This window comes from Prunus dulcis, chromosome 2, assembly GCF_902201215.1.
Source record: "Prunus dulcis chromosome 2, ALMONDv2, whole genome shotgun sequence".
NCBI classification, from domain to species: Eukaryota; Viridiplantae; Streptophyta; class Magnoliopsida; order Rosales; family Rosaceae; genus Prunus; species Prunus dulcis.
In genome coordinates, this window is record NC_047651.1 from 3818865 (window position 1) to 3839626 (window position 20762).

Here is a 20762-nt window from a genome sequence, read left to right on the forward strand (position 1 = left end):
GATTATTATTTACGTGAATAGTATGTGTCATAGCAATTTTTCAAATTTTTTTCACTCATTAACATGACAACTTAATAACAATTACTATTCACATGAGATTAATTTCATTTATATGTACGAGATTAATTACAAAAAATTGCTATGTATCTATAATTTTTTATATTAAATTTTGTGGTAATTTTTCAGAATTTTTGTCAATTTTTTCCAATTTTTTTCTTCATTGACGTCAGTGTCTTTAGGCGGCTTGCCCAGTCTTGACAGAGCTCATGTCCTGCCGTGCTAGAATTCATTGGTTGAGGGGTTTATTCAGCCCAGGGGGCCTTTTGCCATGGCAAAACCCCATGGGTGGACATGCTCTTAAGAACCCATGCATAGAACTTGCCCTTAAAAATCGGCTTGTATGGAAAGGGTGCCCATGAACTCTTAAACCACTCTATGATATGCTATATATCCAATGGGGGATCTTGAGTCATAACCTTCAACCAGTCTTCCGTACCCAATGTCCTCGTTGGCCCACTCTATAGACCCTTCACTCAACTACCAGTATTCAATGACTTGATTTATTCTTAATCTAACCAAATGTTAAGAACCCTAGGGTAGAAATTTATCCTAAAAACTGGTTTGTAAGGGAAGAGTGCCCATGAACATTTAAACCACTCTATGATATGATATTTTTCCAATATGAGATCTTAAGTCATTACACATACTTTAAAGAAATTAGGAGAATACGTAATACACTACTCATCTCTACAAATTATCAACAATGAAATCCAAATTCCGAGGAGCGTTAAATTAATTATTCATGATATTTGACATATGCTATAACAAGTCTCTTTGGGGGCGTGTGGTACATAGGATTGGACTGGACAAGACTAAATTCAAGTATTTGCTTTGGCTTGAACTTAGTCTTCTTCTCCTATGTTTGGTGTGTGTCTGGACCTATATTTGGTGCAATTATAAGTTGGACTAAATATTAATTTCAAGATTATTTAATAACTTTTTATTTATCTTATAAGAACTTAAAACAATTATTTTAGTAAATCAATTAGCATCCAATATATCAAGTGTAAGCAATAATTTTAAGAGAGCTTCACTATTAGGCCCAATATAAGGGGCTCAAATTATAACAAAATCCTATATGAAATGGAGTTTATAAATATACCTAAGGTCCATTTATAACATAACAAAGAGACTTCGAAGTTACGAGACACATAACGAGATACACCATAGTGACTGCAACCACCAGTGCTGCATCAGCCAGGGGAGAAGGAGGTCATTGCCCCTCCTTCCCTCTCCCCCTTATTCCCTCTTCCTTTCTCACTCCTTCATTGCTTTCTCTTTCCAAATTTTTTGGTGGTAACTTGTTTGGGTTGTTGCTTTCGCACATTTGAGGCTAAATGCCTCCTTTAATTTTCATTAGCCGAGATCTACACAATCTTATCTCTCTATGTGTAGTCCCTACAAAATCTCTCTCCCTCTATGATCCGCTCTCACCTTTTGGATACATCAGACAATCTTAAATGCGAGTTTTCGCATACCACTAGGAAGATGTATAGAGCTCTTGCTCAAGTGCTTGCACCACCTCCTTTCTTTCTCAAGTTGCTTATTCGTTTGGCTATGAGTTGTGTTTTCCCATGGCTGTTTTTTGATTGCTTGCTACGTTCGCATGGGTGCTTAGGTGGTTTTGACTCTTCCAGAGGTGATGAATTTGGATTGTTGGCTTTCGTGTATTGTTGTGAATTTTAGACAACCTGAAAAATGGAGATTATAAAGATTAGTCTAAACACAAATTATACTCACAAGTACACAAGGTTAATCGTAATTTAGTATGGCAAATACAAGGTCATTCCCACGAGGTTTGAGTTCAACTTCCAATTAGTCTAACCTAATTTACTTCACAAAATATTTTAACTACTCTAATTATATAAACAAGAAATTAAACACGTAGCATACTCACGTAAACACAAAAGGGTTTTTTGAAAGAATGATTTAATTAACAACGAAATTAAAAGATAAAACAAGTAGAAAGTCATTAAACACAAGGATGAGAAATTCAAATTGATAGAAGCACTAGGACAATGAATTTACCATTAGTAATCCGATCTAGCTTCTTATTCACCCACCTATTAACTAACCATTTGATGTCGTCGCTTAGTTTTCCTTTTTCATGAAGCACCTATGGTATTTAGGCTAACTCATATATTCCTACATTCAATTCAACTATGGTATTTAGGTCAAATATCAACACATAGAAACTCATTAAGGTCAGTGAAAACCGCCAACAAGCATGTGAACCCTAAGAGTATGGTATTTACCCTAAATGAATTACAAATCCTAATCACAAAAAGCAAGCCTCAAATTAATTATGGTATTTACTCTAATTTGCATCCGATTAACCCAATTAAAAGTCTAGATGGTGATCAAGCATGAAGATAATTAACCAAGTTATTAAGCACAGTGATTAAGAATTCAACATCAAATGGCAATCAATAGATAGGTAAAATAAGAAAACTAGATTATCATACTAGGGCTACATCATGCCTTAGCAACAGAAAATTAGTTACACATAATCATAGAATTCGGCATAAGCAAAAACATAAGGAAGAAAAAATAAAACGTAGCCAATTACGTTACTCTTCCGGCGTCTCCAATTTCTCCTAGTCTTTGCGTGCGTCCAAAGGAGTTGTTTCTCATGCTTAAGTAAAATACCACATGTCTATTCCTACCCTAGCTGGGCTTTTACAACAACCCAAAAATAAAGAAAAACCTAATTAAAACATAAATCCAAAATGGGTAAGTAATTGACTCCTCTTCCTACTTGGATTGGGATAACACGTCAGTTACTTTGCATGCACGTTTGGGATTGTTTCTCATCGAAGAAATTTCGGAAAAAATATGTAAATTGTAAATCTTTATCTTATCTTTCTAGCCATATATTGTACACCTTGAGGAAAAATTAGGAAAGTCTTCAAATAATCATTATTCCACAACAGCACAATTTTGACAGGATTGCACCTTATGCTGACTTAACTTCAAATATTGCTCTCATTGGCTGCTCTAAAAATTCTAGAAAAATTCTACAATCATCTTCAAGATCTTAGCTTTCATTTTCAACTGGTCTTGTACTAAAACTCCACCAAAAAGTCATATTTTATTTGAAAACCAATTACTTGCTTCGGAAAGTTGAAAATTGAAAAAATAAAGTAATAAGTCTTTTTTTAAATCAAATTCTCCTACAAAAACGAAGTATAAAGAGTACATAAAAAATTGATATCTAAAATTGATCTCCCTAGTTGGTATCTAATTAGACTGAACTGCAACCACCCATAATTGGAAGGAATGTTGCCAGATTTTGTGTTGGCATGTGTGCCAAACAGTTTTTTATATACCTTAAATTATATATTATATCCATATATTTATTATAATAATATTATGTTTATTATTTTGGAATACCACCAACTTGGTTTGGTTAAACCGATGATTCTCAACATCAAGGACCGAAACCAAATTATAGACAATGGTTTGGTTCGGTTTCAAATCAGTGACAAAAAGTAAAAAACTAAAACCAAATCAAACCAGATCAAAGATTTTGTTTGGGCTATTTGACCGAGTTTTCGATTCATATGCCCGCCCCTAAAAGCATCACTTTTTGTTTTGGCTTGGGGGTGGGAGGGGTTGGTGGTGTTGTATAAAGCTATGTGTATGCTAAATATACACATTTTGTTGCTAGAATCACCTACAATGGGCAGGTAAAAATGGTTGTAAAAATGCATAGCCGTTGAGATGCAAAATTAGATGCAAATGTGCATCCTTTTTTACATCCTTTGCAGGTGGTAACCACAGAAGAAAAAGGGAGAGAGAATGTTGTAATCACTCTTTAGCCACCATACAAAATGATGTAGATGACGTGAGCACATCAAGTGGTGCATGAAAAACCTCAACAGCTCTATGATGAACGACTGCGAAATGGAAGGCCTAGATTTCATGCAATTTGCATTGCACTTCCAATAGTTGAAAATATTATAAAAAAAAACCGTAAAATGTTTAAAATATATTATAATTTTCTACATATATATCTTTAAGTTAGTTTGTAAGTAAAATCATGTGTTCTCGAAATTTAAATTTTTTAAAGTCCATTTGTTTGGAAAAATAAAATAAACCAAACACAAAAAAAATTAATTTGAAAAAATTAAAAAAAAAGAAAAAAAAAGAATTATCACAAACAAAACGAATATACGTCTTTGGATTTAAATATTTCCCCATTAATTGGAGCAAAAAATGCATTTACCCCCTTTGGAAGTGTAAATGGAATATAAAAGTGGATTTACACTCCCAAAAATACACCACCCACTAATGATGCCCTAACTTAAGTAAATTGCGTTTGCAGATGGAACGAGGGAGAGAGGGAATAGATATGCTATTGAAGACACAGTTACAGGTTTGTAAGTGTTTAAACTAAAATGAAAAAAAGAGGGCGAATAAACTAGCCACTCCACTTTTTGGTCCAATCCAATGAAACTAAACTACGTATTTTTTGGTTACAAAGAAACTAGGTCTTTCGAATAACAACACTTCAACTAAGCAGTCACTTCGATTACGTACTGATGAATGACCTAGTGGCACACCTTCTCAGCCTCAGGGTGTCCTTGACATATTGGAGGATTTGATTGTGGGATGTGGAGGTTATCTTACGACAAAAAGGGTTTAATGATGGATACATTACTTGGCAAATTTTGGATTACTGACTTAGTTGTCGATAATTAGAGTGTTAGGTGCAATCAATTTTCTAGGGAAAAAAAAAAAGAGTTAACAGGTTTTATACGTAACCGTATATTTTTATATATATAAGCAATATTTAGAGTGGTAGATTCAAACATAGGAGTTCAAATGAAAGATAAATGCTCTCAATTACTTGAGTTACAAGTTTATTCACCATGTAACCATAGGAGTTTGTTGATGATTTAGCATGCATCATACATGTAATGTTTTTGGTACACGAGTTATGTGTAGTTTCAATGTGTGAATCAATGCTCCAGTAAAGCACCTTATCTTGAATTTCATGACTTGAGTTAGTATTAATTTTGAGCAAGATTAGGAACATTAATTACTTTGTGGATATCCAAGTACCACAGCACACATCTATTTTGTCATTTATTATCGAAGTGAATTGACTGCTTCTTTCACTTCAGTTTGCACTTCAGTTTGATAAATGCTTCAATAGAAAGAGCTACGCTTCTGCCTAGACGCTTGTCTTTGGACTTCAGTGTGTTGTACTTATATATAATACCTCTATCTCTTCCTCTCTCTCAATTCCTGTTTATGCTAGCTATAATCAGAAATGGGAGGAAAGAAAAAAAACAAATCAAGCGCCACCACTGCCAATACGTCAGAAACAGGAGGAGGAATGCAAACAAAAGCTGATTCAAAAAGCAAATTATCCACCACCACCATTTTAGAAGATGAAGGCTCGTCCGCAGCACTAGTGGTTGAAGCCGAACATGCTGTTGCTGTACCTCTCAATGTTGCTGTGGATGCACCCATTGTGTCATCTTACAACGAAAAAATTCGTCCTTTGCTTGATGCAGTTGACAAGCTCCGTAGCCTCATGGTTATGGAGGAAGGCATTCAGTTCCCCACAATTGTTGTTGTCGGAGACCAGTCATCTGGCAAATCTAGCGTTCTTGAATCCCTTGCTGGAATCAGTCTGCCACGTGGACAACGCATCTGCACCAGGGTACCCCTCATAATGAGGCTTCAACACCATGCACGTGCAGAACCAGAGCTTTCACTGGAGTACAATGGCAGAGTTAAACAGGCTGATGAGCTCAACATTTCAAAAGATAATATCAATGCACTAATGTCATTGCTGGTGGAGGGGAATTTCTAAAACCTTATTGACTTTGTTGGTGAAAAAGAATGGTGTGCCTGATTTGACCACGGTTGATCTCCCTGGAATCACTAGGGTTCCTGTTCATGGCCAGCCTGAGAATATTTATGACCAAATTAAGGATATGATGGAGTATATAAAACCTGAACAGAGCATCATTTTAAATGTGTTGTCTGCGACTGTGGATTTTACTACTTGTGAATCGATTAGGATGTCACAGAGTGTGGATAAAACTGGTGAGAGGACTCTGGCTGTGGTTACAATGGTTGATAAAGCACCAGAGGGACTGCTAGATAAGGTTACAACTGATGAAGTCAATATTGGTCTTGGTTATGTCCGCGTAAGGAACCCGATTGGAGGTGAGACGTATAAGGAAGCTCTAGCTATTTCTGACCAACTATTTCAAACTCATCCTCTGCTTTCCAGGATTGACGAATCTATAGTTGGAATTCATGTTTTGGCCCAAAAGTTGGTTCAAATTCAAGCCTCTAGCATAGCTAGAAACTTGCCGGATATTGTTAAGAAAATTAATGACAAGCTGAGTTCCTGCCTTTCAGAGCTCGACAAAATGCCAAAGAAATTGTCATCTGTTGCTGATGCCATGACAGCTTTCATCAACATCATTGGAGTGTCCAAAGAATCACTTAGGAAAATTCTTATTAGAGGAGAATTTGACGAGTACCAAAATGAAAAGCACATGCATTGCACGGCCAGGCTTGTAGAAATGCTCAATCAGTATGCTGATGAACTTCATAAGGCCAATGAAAGTGATCCCAAAAGTAACTTCTTAACGGAGGAGATTAAGGTTTTGGAAGAAGCGAAAGATATTAGTCTTCCCAATTTTCTTCCCCACAATGTCTTTCTATTTTGCAGGGAAAAGTGAGGGGAATTTCAAGTATACCCATTAGGTTTGTTGGATATTGAATTTCCTGATCAAGAATTCTAAGTTTCAAACTCCCACCCTGCTATGGGGGTTGATGATTTTTTCAACCCTCATGGAGGTAGCACCACTGACTCCTTCTCTCATTCTCCACCAACTATCGTTGAGTTGAGTGCCCAGATGGCTCCGCTCCTACAGATGCAGACTTTGACCCCGAACCTGATCCAGAATCAGATCCTCTTTTGACGACCCCGACCCCGACCCCGACCATAACGATGACGACCTCGACCCCGACTCCGAAGACGACCCCGACCCCCACTCCGATGATGACCCCAACCCCGAATTTGTCTCTGATTCAGACCCTGATCTCGATTTTGACTCTGACTCTGGCCCAGACTCAGGCTCAGATTCCGATCCCAATTCCTACTCAACCTGTATCCTATGCATCTTCCGCTGCACAGATTATGACTTCTCGACTAACGACCCCGACACATGGACCAGATTGCGCATATTGTGGTGATCCGAGACACACTTGTGAGACTTGTTTTAAATAGCATGGCTACCCCAATTGGTGGGCTACTCTTACAGATCGAGGACAATGCAACATGATCAGTAATGGTACTGGTTATGGATTCCACACTTCCGATGAGATTGATTCCATGAGCTGGATAATTGATTCCCGTGCAACTGATCATATGATGTTTGATCCTGATGATTTTCTAAATACTACACAACCTCGACGAACCTGTATTGCAAATGCCAATGGTGTTACTTATCCTGTGACAGGGGCTGGCACTGTTGCACTCTCATCCTCTCTCACACTGGCTAATACTTTACTTGTTCCATCTTTATCCACTAAATTGTTGTCAGTTAGTCAGCTTACTGAACAATTGAATTGTTGTGTACTCATTTACCCGAGTTTTTGTTTGCTTCAGATATTCACACTAAGGAGATTCTTGGTCGTGGTACTAAGAGAGGGGGGCTATATTATGTCGATGACTTCAGTCCCGGCATGGCTAACAGCGTGACACATCCCTTTGATAGCAAACAAAAGCAAATCTGGTTGTGGCACCATCGATTGGGACATCCGTCTTTTAGTTATATGAAGCATCTTATACCAGATTTATTCTCAGGTTTCAAGGACTCCGACTTCACATGTGATACTTGTATTTTGGCCAAGAGTCACCGTGTGCCCTACCCGTTGAGTACGAACAAGTGTACTACTCCATTTACGTTAATTCATTCTGATGTCCGGGGACCTTCTCCTATCACTGCTCCTTCTGGTGTTCGATGGTTTGTCACATTCATCGATGATTGTACACGGATGACATGGCTTTATTTGCTGAAGAATAAAAACGAAGTGTTTTCCTTTTTTCAGTCCTTCCACAAACAGATGAAAACTCAATTTAATGCTCAAATCCAGATTCTTCGCTCAGACAATGGTGGAGAATTTGTCAATCATGACTTTCAGACTTATTTCCAACAACATGGAATTATCCATGAGACGACTTGTCCTCAGACACCACAACAAAATGGTGTTGCTGAACAAAAGAATCGACATCTTCTTGAAACCGCCCGAGCACTTCTGATTGGCGCTCATGTTCCTCGCCATCACTGGGATGATGCTATTGTCACCGTAGTTCATCTGATCAACCGCATGCCTTCTGGTGTACTGACCTTTAAAACTCCCTTACAGGTGCTTGCACAACACAGACCTCTACCTTCTGTTTTGGTACTCACACCCCGAATCTTTAGATGTGTGGCTTTCGTTCATCTCCACAAAAATCAACGTAGCAAACTTGATCCATGTGCGCTTCGTTGTGTTTTGTGGGTTATGCCACTCATCAGAAAGGCTACCGCTGTTATCACCCTCCTACCCAACGAACCTATGTCACTTTGGATGTGACCTTTCTGGAATCTGAGCTGTTCTTCCATGACCCATCATCCAATTCTACACTTCAGGGGGAGATACGAAGTGAAGAGCATAATTGGAACAAATTGGAAAATAAAGAAATTCTCCTTTGTACAGAAATGATTGATCATTCCTAGTCTGGAGCACGAGATTACTCTTTGTCGAAAAGCGACCAATCGCTCATTCATAGCGATCAATTGCCTGACCCACCTGATCCATGTGAAGATATTTCTGATCCGAGTCTCACACCTACAGACAATACAGAACAACAAGATGAAGACCCCCCCTCTAACTCAACAGTACCAACAGACCAATCTCCTGATAATATCCTTGAGGTAACTACTCCTACTAGACTTGTGCATTTAGATGATAAAACTATTGGATATCAATTACCTTTCAGGCAAAATCGTGGGAAGCCACCAAACCGTTATTCACCTGATATTGGCAAGACATCCAAGTATCCAATTGCAAATCATGTATCCACTGAGAAGCTGTCTGAACCAATCAAGGCTTTTGTGCATCAGTTGTCTGCTATCCATATTCCAACCAAGGTCTCTGAAGCATTGAAAGATCCTAAGCGGGTCCAAGCTATAAAAGAGGAGATGAAAGCCCTTGAGAAAAATCAGACTTGGACATTGGAGACTATACCCCGAGGAAAAAAGACTATCGGATGTAGATGGGTGTTTACTATAAAACACAATGCAGATGGATCTATCAAGCGATACAAGACAAGACTTGTGGCAAAAGGGTACACACAGACCTATGGTATAGACTATGAAGAAACCTTTGCTCCAGTTGCAAAGTTAAACACCGTCAGAGTCTTATTGTCCCTTGCAGCTAATTTGGATTGGCCATTACACCAGTTTGATGTAAAGAATGCTTTTCTACATGGCAAACTCACGGAGGAGGTGTACATGGACATTCCTCCTGGATATAATACTACTCAGACTGGAATAGTTTGCAGGTTACGAAAAGCATTGTATGGATTGAAACAATCACCACGTGCATGGTTTGGACGGCTCACCATGGCAATGAAGAACAATGGTTTCAAACAGTGCAACTCTGATCATACTCTGTTCTTGAAACATCGAAAAGGGAAGGTAACAGCATTAATAATCTATGTTGATGATATGATTATTACTGGGAATGATAAACAGGAAATATCACAGCTACAAGACTATTTGGCTACTGAGTTTGAGATGAAGGATCTAGGTGGACTCAAGTATTTCTTGGGAATTGAGGTGGCTCGATCGCAGCAAGGCATATTTCTCTCTCAAAGGAAATATGTCTTGGACTTGTTGACAGACACATGAATGCTAGATTGCAAACCTGCAGACACTCCTATTGTTCAGAATCATCATCTTGGAGAATATCCGGATCAAGTTCTAACTAACAAAGAAAGATACCAAAGGTTAGTGGGAAGATTGATCTATTTGTCACATACTCGACCAGACATTGCTTATGCGGTGAGCGTAGTCAGTCAATTTATGCACTCTCCAAGTGAAGACCATATGAATGCAGTTCTTCGGATACTTAGATATTTGAAGTCTGCACCTGGAAAAGGACTTATGTTCTCAAAGCATGTTCATCTAAATATTGATGGTTATTCAGATGCAGATTGGGCAGGTAATGTAACAGATAGAAAATCCACATCGGGTTACTTCACATTTGTGGGAGGTAATTTGGTGACATGGAGAAGCAAGAAACAGAATGTAGTAGCTTTATCTAGTGCAGAAGCCGAGTTCAGAGGCATGACTAAAGGGATTTGTGAACTTCTTTGGTTAAGAAAGTTGTTTACTGAACTTGGGTATAAACCTACATCCACAATGAATCTCTTTTGTGACAACAAGGCTGCTATAACCATTGCACAGAATCCGGTTCAGCATGATCGTACTAAACATGTTGAAGTGGATCGACACTTCATGAAACAAAAGCTTGAGGCTAAAGTGTTTCAGTTTCCTTTTGTGAAATCCGAGGATCAATTGGCGGATATTTTGACAAAGGTGATTTCCAGTAAAGCATTCCACAATTCACTAGATCAGTTCGGCATTGGCGACATCTATGCACCAACGTGAGGGGGAGTGTTGGCGTGACTTGTGGATATTGACTTACTTTCCTTTCACACCAAGAATTCCTATTATAATTGTAATTGATTTACTTTAATTCCTGATTTCCTACTGCAAATAGATTTAGGAATTTATTATTTACTTGCCCATTCAGGTTTTGTTGTATTATAAATATGACCTCCTATAAGGAGAAGAATACACAGAAAATTCCCACAAACAAATATTCTCTCATAGTTTTCATATTTTAGCAATATTGGGGATGTGGTGATTTCTGTGTTAATGCATGACACACAAGGCTATTATCATCTTCATATGGCTACCAGAAGAGCTGGCCATAATCTTATATCCAAGATGAAAGAAAGGTCAAACAGCTGGATCTTGGAGATTGTGGAAATGGAGAAACGTACAGATTTCACGTGTAATCCTGAATATGTATCTGAATGGAATAGGCTCATGAAAAAACAGAAGGCATTCATAGATGGAGTCTTGAAGGATGAGCAACGGCCCTCTAAGATGGACATAGAGGGTATTGGGGAGATTGAATTTGAAGGTCTAAGGAAGCACACTCATGTTGATCTATCTCAACCTTTTGACTTGAAAATGCGGATGACTGCGTATTGGAAGGTTGTTCTGAGAAGGTTGGTTGATTGCATGGCCTTGCATTTGCAGCTGACTGTTGCAAACCTTGTGAACAAAGAAATGGAGTTGGAGATTGGTTGTGAGTTAATGGGAGCAAATCACGGCGTTGGGATTGAGAGGATGCTGGAGGAAGCTCCATCAGTTGCAGTCAAGCGCTAGAAGCTCAACAAGAGCATCAAAAAGCTCAAGGATTCTAAGGAGGTGGTTGGTAAGATCATGGATACTTATGCTGGTTAACTTGTGGGATAGCTATAATGATCAATGTTCTGTTAATTTCTAGTTATTAGTATGTAGTTAAATGATGGCCACTTTCTAGTTACCGCAGACATTTTGTGAGTCCTGTGTGGATGATCTGTTTCTGCTTAACTAAGGGCACATTTTGTTTATCATGTACCTGGTTGCTCATCCTGTGTGTAACATATCTGTTTCTACGTAATTAAGATCGCGTTTTGCTTATAATCTTGTGGATGCTGATTTTGTTTCTACTCAGTTAAGAACACATTTTGTTTTTAAGTGGGTTCTAACCAGCTAGCATGTTTAATCCATGTAAACGATTTTGCTACCATCTTCATCTAGTTAGCTGTGGGTGGCTAAATCGAGCACCATCAGTGTCAAAGTTCTTGCAGTCTCAAGTAGAAAGACCTCTCTTAAAACAAAAATGCGTGTGTAGCAGAACAGTTTGGAAAGTCTCTTAAAACAAAGGCAATGAAAATGTATTTGGTATTCTCTAAAAAGAAAAAAAAGCTGTCTCCAATACTAATATGTGAATTGTATTATGCAGTAGTATTGTGAGAGATGATATGACGCTCGCATGCAGCTGTAACTGCTCTTAACTACCTGAGTTCAGAGCTCTTTTTTATTTTGTTTTTTAAGAACCAAACTTATTATTGTGAAAAAACATTACAAGTTATATTAATTAAATTTGATTAAAAAGATGGTGCAATTGTTAAATTGATTTATCCAATTGTTTGTACTCAATTTTGCATCGTGTTCTACTTTTGCCCAAAATATGTGGTCTAGAATATTGTATGTATAAAAAAAAAAAAAAAATCATTGTCCTGAACAACCAAGTAACAACATGAACAAAAAAAATTAATAATAATAATAATTTGCAAGATTAATTTGAAGACCAAGGATGGTCAGACAACTGCATAGATTCCTAATGGATGACAGAGATTACTTAATACACAACTTCATCAGCAGATTTCAACAGAGTCCAGAAACATATCCCAACCAGATGTCTTCAAAGAACACTACACATGTCCTATTATAGTTTTTAGCATGAATGAACTGATTTCTTTTTATGCAATATTGGTTACTGGTTTGTTAACGGCTTTTTGCTATACTGATTGCGTCAATTTCAAGGACATGTCTTTGTTATTGTGATCTTGGCAGAAAAACTTATATGAAATGGAGATAACACTATTTGTTATTTTTGGCCAATTATGCTATGCTAAGTAGAAAAATTATCACGTGTGACATAGTTTGATTGGCCAGGGATAGCAAAACAGTGCTATTCTTGTTATACACAAGTGTTTCTTGATCTTAGGGTGTATTCAATTAAGATTTTAATGGATTTTAAATAAGTTCGGAGTGTCATTTAATTGATTTCTTTTTCATTGTTAGAATCTTGATATTGTCATAGAGTTTGATAGATTTTTATAAACTTCTATAAATTCAAAATAATAGTGGGCCATCATGCTTGATGTTAGTGGTGGTGGTAGAAATGATAGATGCATTAATGGTGGTAATGATCGTGTCAAGACTCAAAAGTAATTAGAGTTTAAACTGATATGTTTATTCTTCTCTCAAGGAAGGATATATATATACTACATACAGTGGGTACAAATAGGAAATATATACAAAATCTCTTAATTCTACTCAAATTAGATAATTACAATAAAATACAAATTCTATTTCTAATAGGAACATTGACTTTGACTCACGCCAACACTCCCCACAAGTTGGTGCATAGATATCGGTAATGCCCAACTTGTCAAGTAAGTCTTCAAATCGGTGATTTGACATGGCATGGGTCAACATAGCTGCAAGCTGCATCGAAGAAGGCACAAAATGTATAGAAATTAACTTATGCTCCAGCTTCTCCTTAATGAAATGCCAATCAACTTCTACATGCATAGTTCGATCATGTTGCACCGGATTTTTTAGCAATTTCAAATGCGGACTGACTATCAAAGTGGAGCTTTGTAGCAGCCATCCAGTCTAAACCCAATTTCAGCAAGTAACCACATTAACCACAGTATTTCACAAACCCCTTGGACAATCCCTCAGTACTCAGACTCTGTAGAGGACCAAGACACAACATTTTGCTTCTTAATTGCTACGCCACATAACTAGGTTATTACCAACAAAGGTGAAGTAACATGATGTAGAACATCTATCTGTAATATTCTCTGCATAATTTGCGTCAGTTTAACCTTCTAGATCCAAGTGGTCATTTTTCTTAAATAATAAACCTCTCCGAGACGCAGACTTTAAGTAACTCAGAATACGCATCACAATAGCCGTATGATCAGGGCGTGTCAATGATAAATAGATCAATCTCCCAACCAATCTTTGTTGTCTTTCTTTATTAGTTGGGACCTGATCCACATAAATCCCAAGTTTATGATTCTCAACAATAGGTGTATCAGCTGGTTTATAGTCAAGCATTCTAGTATCTGCTAGCAGGTTCATGACATACTTTCTTTGTGAAAGAAATAAGCTATGTTTAGATCGAGTGACTTCCACTCCTACAAAATATTTCAGACTAGCAAAATCTTTAGACGCTAAACGCTTCTGTAGTTCCTCAATTTCTATAGTATCATCACTAGTCAAAATCATATCATCAACATAGATAATCAATAAAGTCACCTTATTAGCCCCATGTTTAATGAATAGAATAGGATTAGTATTGGACTGTTGGTAACCAAATTTCTTCATAGCTGTAGTAAATCTGCCAAACCATGCTCGAGGAGACTGCTTTAACCCATACAACGTCTTTTTAATCTGCACAAGTTCATCGTGTCACCAGTATCGCTATACCATGGTGGAAGACTCATGTACACTTCTTCTTCTAATTCACCATGTAAGAATGAATTTTTATTTTTACATCAAATTGTCTCAAGGTCCAATCTAAGTTTACTGCTAAGGACAACAAAACTCTGACAGTATTAATCTTAGCCACAGGTGCAAAAATATCATGATAATCAACTTCTTATGTCTGAGTGAACCCTTTAGCTACTAATCTTGCCTTGTACCTCTCGACAGTACCATATGCATTACATTTAACTATAAACACCCATCTGCATTTTACAGGCTCCTTTGGTTGATCAACAATGTCCCATGTATTATTTTTCTGCAACGCCTTCATTTCAATATTCATGGCTTCAACCCACTTTAGATCCTTAAATGTCTCATCAACAAAAGTTGGAATTTTAATATTATCCATTATGGTAAAAAATGCTTTGCACTCAGGAGATAACTTGGGATCATACACATAATAGGCAATAACATATCTTACTTTGCCTTTTGGTGAGTAACGATTAGGTGGAACCTCACGGTTCCCTCTAAGCGATAGAACATAGGAATTATTAGCAGTATGAATAAGGAGCATAAATTAAGTCTGAATCATTTGATAGAAACGCTGAAAGATGTCGACCACATCACTTTTAGTTTTCATCTCATATAACCACATTATACGAGTGTAATCATCCACATATAACACAAACTAGTGAACTCCCAAGGCTGTAGAAATAGGGGAAGGTCCTCAAACATTAGAATGAACCATATCAAATGGCATAAGTCGTTTATTACAACTTGGAGGGTAGGATACCGGATGACTCTTAACTAAAATACAAGTCTGACATTGGAAAGCAGACTTGTTGACACCACTAAATAATGCAGGGAATAAATGTTGTGAATATCCGAAGGAGGCATGACCAAATCGGCAATGTAGCAACCAATCCGGTGATGCTGAGAAGTTTCGGTGCTACCAGCATGAAGAACTCGACTAGTTGCCACGTCATTCACATATAAAGCCCCCCTTTTTTAGTACCAAGACCAAAGATCTCTCGAGTCTGGATATTCTGTAGTAATACAAAAGACGGATACATTAGTACAACATAGTTTAGCTACTCAATAACTTGCGGCACAGATAATAAATTACTAGACAAAGATGGAACCAATAACTCTTTATCTAATGGTAAAGCAAGTGTCAAGAGTACAGAACCAGCTCTTGTGACAGGAGTAGCATCATTATTAGCAGTCAGAACATGATCACGATGAGACGGAAGTAGATGTGTCAAACAAGACGGGCTGACCTAACATGACCCGAGCCCATCCCGTTTAAATAAGACACGGCACGACACGAGCACAAATATTAGTAGGTCGTGCTTGGCACAACATGAAAGATTGGGCCGGGCCGGGATCAAAAGATGAGGTCCAATAGATCAGGGCGACCCATGGACCGACATGGGCCGGGCTTGGCCCCCCAGCCCACTTCAAGCACGGCCCGAGCCTAGCCCACTTAACCTTTTTTTTGGTCTCAAAAGTCAAAATCCACTTAAGTGACTTAACAATTACGTGATCCAGCATTTATTGCATTTTTTTCACTACCAAGTTGGAACGGCAATTAAAAACTTGAGTAATTAAAATAAAATAAAAATAAAAATAAAAAAGTGATGCAATGACCAATGATGTACCGATCTCGTCGTACACCCTAGCCTTAAGTGACTTAACAAACAGACTTAGAGTTGGAGAGTTGGACTCAAACTCAAAGCTCGAATAAAGCCTAGACTGAACAATTTGAAATAGTGAGTCGTGCAAATGAAAGAATTTGAATAAACACATACACTGATGCATAAGTGTGGAAGAGTCGTAGGACTGTGCCAATATTAAATGTTCATTTCTCATCTATTTGTCTTATTATTTGTGATTGTATTTGATTTGATTATAATTTCTTTTACGTTTGAATTCGTTTTCCCTATATTATACAATGGATCATCCAATTCATTTAAATCAAAATGTTAAAATCATCAACATGATTGGACTCGATTTTAGCCTTAGCTTTATCAAATTGGATTGTAAAATCTAAAACTTAAACTACATTGGATCATATGTCAAATTTTGAAAATGTTGGGCTAGTTCTTGGGCCCGAATACTGCCCGAGCACGAGCACGGGCACAATCTTAGTCCGGCCTGTTTCAATGTGGATTTGGACTTTGGGTCGGGTTGGGATTAATGGTTTTATTAAATGGGTCAGCATGGCCGACCCAATAAATTAAATGGGCCGGTCCAGCTTGGCACGAATAGGATAAAGTCATGAGTTTAAATAGGGCGACCCAGCCTGGCCCGTTTGACACCTTTAGGTGGAAGAGTAGTAGAGAAAAGCAGAATTATACTCATATGGTCAGTAGCTCCAGAATAAATAATCCAACTTGTATTGCGTGTATCATGAGAATGGAAAGCCTTGGCAAAGTTACCTGGAGGTGGCATAGGTGCAAGAGGTGTTAGAGTGCTTGAGACTGCTATCACGGCCGAAGCAGGAGTAGCGGTAAGGTGGCCGTGCCTAGTGGTGACGTCAACCACAGAAGTGGTGGCAGCAAGCACATGAGCTTTGCCGTTTACGCCATAATCAATCGAACATCCCTAGCCTTAGAGGACCAACATGTAGACAGGACCCATGGCCTACCAGAGGTAGAAGCACTTCTTAGAGAACTTAGGCACCAATGACCTCATCTCCTTAGCTACCAGAAACACCTTCTACAATTTGCACAAAGTCTCATATCGAAACTTTGGACAAACTCCCACTTTCACTTTCCTATAAAAGAGGAATAGCGCCCAGGTGAAAGGGGTAACTACTTTTTACCTATACTGTTACATTGCCAAAATTACTACACATCCCACATTCGCTGACTTAGCATCGGAGAGCCTCTGGCAGGTACCACACCAGTGTCTGAAGTTTGACGATTGCTTCTTCTTCATTATCTTCTACAAGGTCCCTTCATCCCAAAGATTCGTACTCCTCCTGCCATGCTGAGGATCCAACACTTCTCCATCTAAGTTGACTCTCCGAAAATGAGTATCAACAATTGCAATAGATGCAATTGCAATAGAGGATGCTATATGATGAACCCTCTATTGCACTTGTAATAGACAGTTTCAGCTTTTCTCCATTTGGTAAAGTACTTAACAAGATGTAGTTGCAATAGAGATTTGGTTTGAACTGGTTTCGGTTCGGTTTCTAGTTTTTTCGGTTTTGGATCGGATTATTATTATTATTTCAAAATACAAATTTAGACTAAAATTTTATTTTTTGGGCTTGAAAATTTATAAGTGATCAAATTTCATGCAAAGAGAGATATTAGGCCTAATGTTGAGGCCCAAAAAATCCAAGGAGCTAAGCCCATATTAATTCTTGGCCTAACTTGGATAATTGAAAGCAAAAGAAGCTTAATTGGGACAAAATGAGAATTTGTAGGGCGCGCCAATACAAGCTACGGGCCACGTACACTACTACAAATAAGCAAAAAGACGACGGTAAATCACCGTCGTGTATTGAGTTTTTCAGTGGTCGTGGAATCCACCGTCATCTTTTCCCTCATAAACCACGACGCTAAATCACCGTCGTTGTTAAAATATAAAACGTCATCAACAAATAAAAAACGAAGTCTTTATTCTACAAAAAGAACGAAAAAAGCAGTCGGGGATGAGAATAGACGACAAACTCTCGAAAAAAACCGTCGTTAGAAAGGAAAAATATGACACATATTAACAGAACAAGGCCGCAAAATAGACATACAACGACGCAAATTAAAATAATACGCCGTTAAATATACTTTTCACGACAACAAAAAATATGATGTCTTTAAGAAAATTAGAAGACGACGTTATTGATTCCTACTACGTCGAATATATAAAAACAGCCGTCGTATATTACATTTTCCACTTCGATTTTTCTATAAAACATGACGTGGAAATAGTTGTCAGTGTCATTGTTTACGACGCATGTATTTATATATTAGACGTTGAAAAAACAAACAACGTCGGTTACTAATATATGAGAGTCGTATTACAAAATTTATACGGCCTATTTTCAGAAACAACAACGACGATAAATTAGACGTTGTTAAATAAAACAACGTCGAAACGACATAAAAAAAATAAATTAGACCGTCGTTGTATAAATAAGGCATACAACGTCGAAAAAAAATAAAAACAGCCGTGTTTAGTCTGCATAAGTTTTAAAAAATAGTCGAGGATGAGAAAGACGACCAACACAAACAAATCACCGTCGTTAAAAAGGAAAAATATGACATATTAGAAGAAAAAGGCCGCAAGATAGGCATACAACGACGATATTTAAAACATTACGCCGTTAAATATAATTTTCACGACGTTATGGAAAACTACTCTGTCTCTTATTGAAAACTACTACGCCTTTAAATACATGAGAAGACGACGTTATTGAAAACTACTACGTCTCTTATTTACAAAAGACCGTCGTGAAATAAGTTTTCCACTTCGATTGGTCTAAAAAAGATGACGTAGATATAGCTGTCTGTGTCATTATTTACGACGTATGTATTTATGTTGTTGACGTTGAAATGCAAAACAACGTCGGTGGCATTTATATAGTCGACGTTGTATTTATATGTATTCAGTACTCACGACGTACTTATTAATGTAGACGACGTTGAACTTCTAAACAACGTCAATATTTACGACGCATTTAATAAACCACGCCGGTTCTAAATTAATGTTCAGATATTTAATCTCATTTTTAGACGTCGGTATTATGGGATTGGAGTCGTGTTATTTTGGATTACATGGCTGTTCTTAATCCTTCCCCGACGTGATATCCTGGATAATTGCTTCACAATAGCGTCGTGGTTCTTCATTGTTACGCTGCTTTAAGACGTCGGTAAATATGCTGAATAAATGGTTAACCATAACGTCGTGTTTTATTTGAACAGACGTTTTTTTTTATGCAGAATATAATGATTTAATCTGGATCCAGTATTTTTTGCACTGATTGTTTTGTGGCCAAAACCTGTATAATGAAAGTGAAGAAATCACATTACAATATATTATAAAATGAATGTCATACACCGCCAATTACATAAGCATCATTCAATCCATATATCTTCACACCCATCTCGAATATTTTGACCACCTAACTCACCCACCAGTTCATCAAATGTGTCAACATTTGGCATCCCTCTAGTAAATGGCTCACACTCAATTATCACATCACCTAAGACTTCATCACCAATAACATCATTATATTCTCTATTAGGCATTGATAAAACTACCGACCAACCACGATGCATCGGGTCGTCAACAAAAAATATTTGTTTGACTTGAGAAGCCAAAACAAATTGGTCATTCCTATGTCCAATTTTACTCAAATCTACAAGGGTAAATCCAAGTTCGTCGACTACAAGACCAGAACTATCTATCCAATCACACCTAAAGACTGGGATTGTAAACTTTGGTAGTCAAGGTCCCAAATTTCTTGAATGACACCATAGAAACCCATATTTGAGAGAATTGGGTTTTTATCCTTGGCACTAGCAACTTGCATGGTTTGTGCAAGTAAATAAACTCCACTATTTTGAGTTGTCCGCACATCATCTTGTGCCTTGATATTGAATTTAATACCTTTAATAAGATAGCTCCTATATAATGGCACCGCCATGTTTGGACCAGCTGCTAGCCACCTTAAATTTTCTGATACGCCATTATTGTCTTCCTCAAGTTCACTTTGAACCTGCAAATTAATCAAATCTTAATTCAATCTAACATAGAAATAAGAAGAAAATTAAAAGAGAAATATGTTATTCAACAACATATACCTTGAAGCGTAGCCATTGAATGAAAGTGCTATTGTGCTTATCCCGCAGCCACTTTGTTCTCTTTCTAAATTTTGGATAAGCAGTCTTGATGTGGATCATATGTTGCCTACATGACACGAAAAATTCAAGCATTACGGTCCCAAATATATAAGATAAACATAAGAAATAATTTAAAATGGAAACTTGAAGAATAAAACTCATACGTACTCGATATAAGGTAGGACTTCCTCTGTATTCTCCAAGACATATAGATGTGCTTGATTCAACAGGTCCCGATCAACTACGCTCACTGTGCAACCTGATAATGGCTTTGAAACTCCCATCTTTTGGCTTGAAGGCACTCCAACTGTACTAACATCAGATAAATGCCGAGTACAAAACTCTACCGCTTCTTCAGCTATATACCGCTCAGCAATGCAACCTTCGGGACGAGTACGATTCTGAACATACCCCTTCAGCACTTTCATATATCTTTCAAACCGATACATCCACCTAAAATATACTGGCCCACATAGACGAA

General features: G+C 37.6%; 1 pseudogene across 1 annotated transcript; it reads left to right on the forward strand.

The window, feature by feature from the left end:
* The first annotated feature begins 5338 nt into the window (after positions 1-5338).
* LOC117617510 lies at positions 5339-11621 on the forward strand (annotated as a pseudogene). The gene is made up of 3 exons (XR_004584350.1): positions 5339-6799; positions 10614-10633; positions 10994-11621. The product of XR_004584350.1 is annotated as a dynamin-related protein 4C-like (transcript).
* The last annotated feature ends 9141 nt before the right edge of the window (positions 11622-20762 follow it).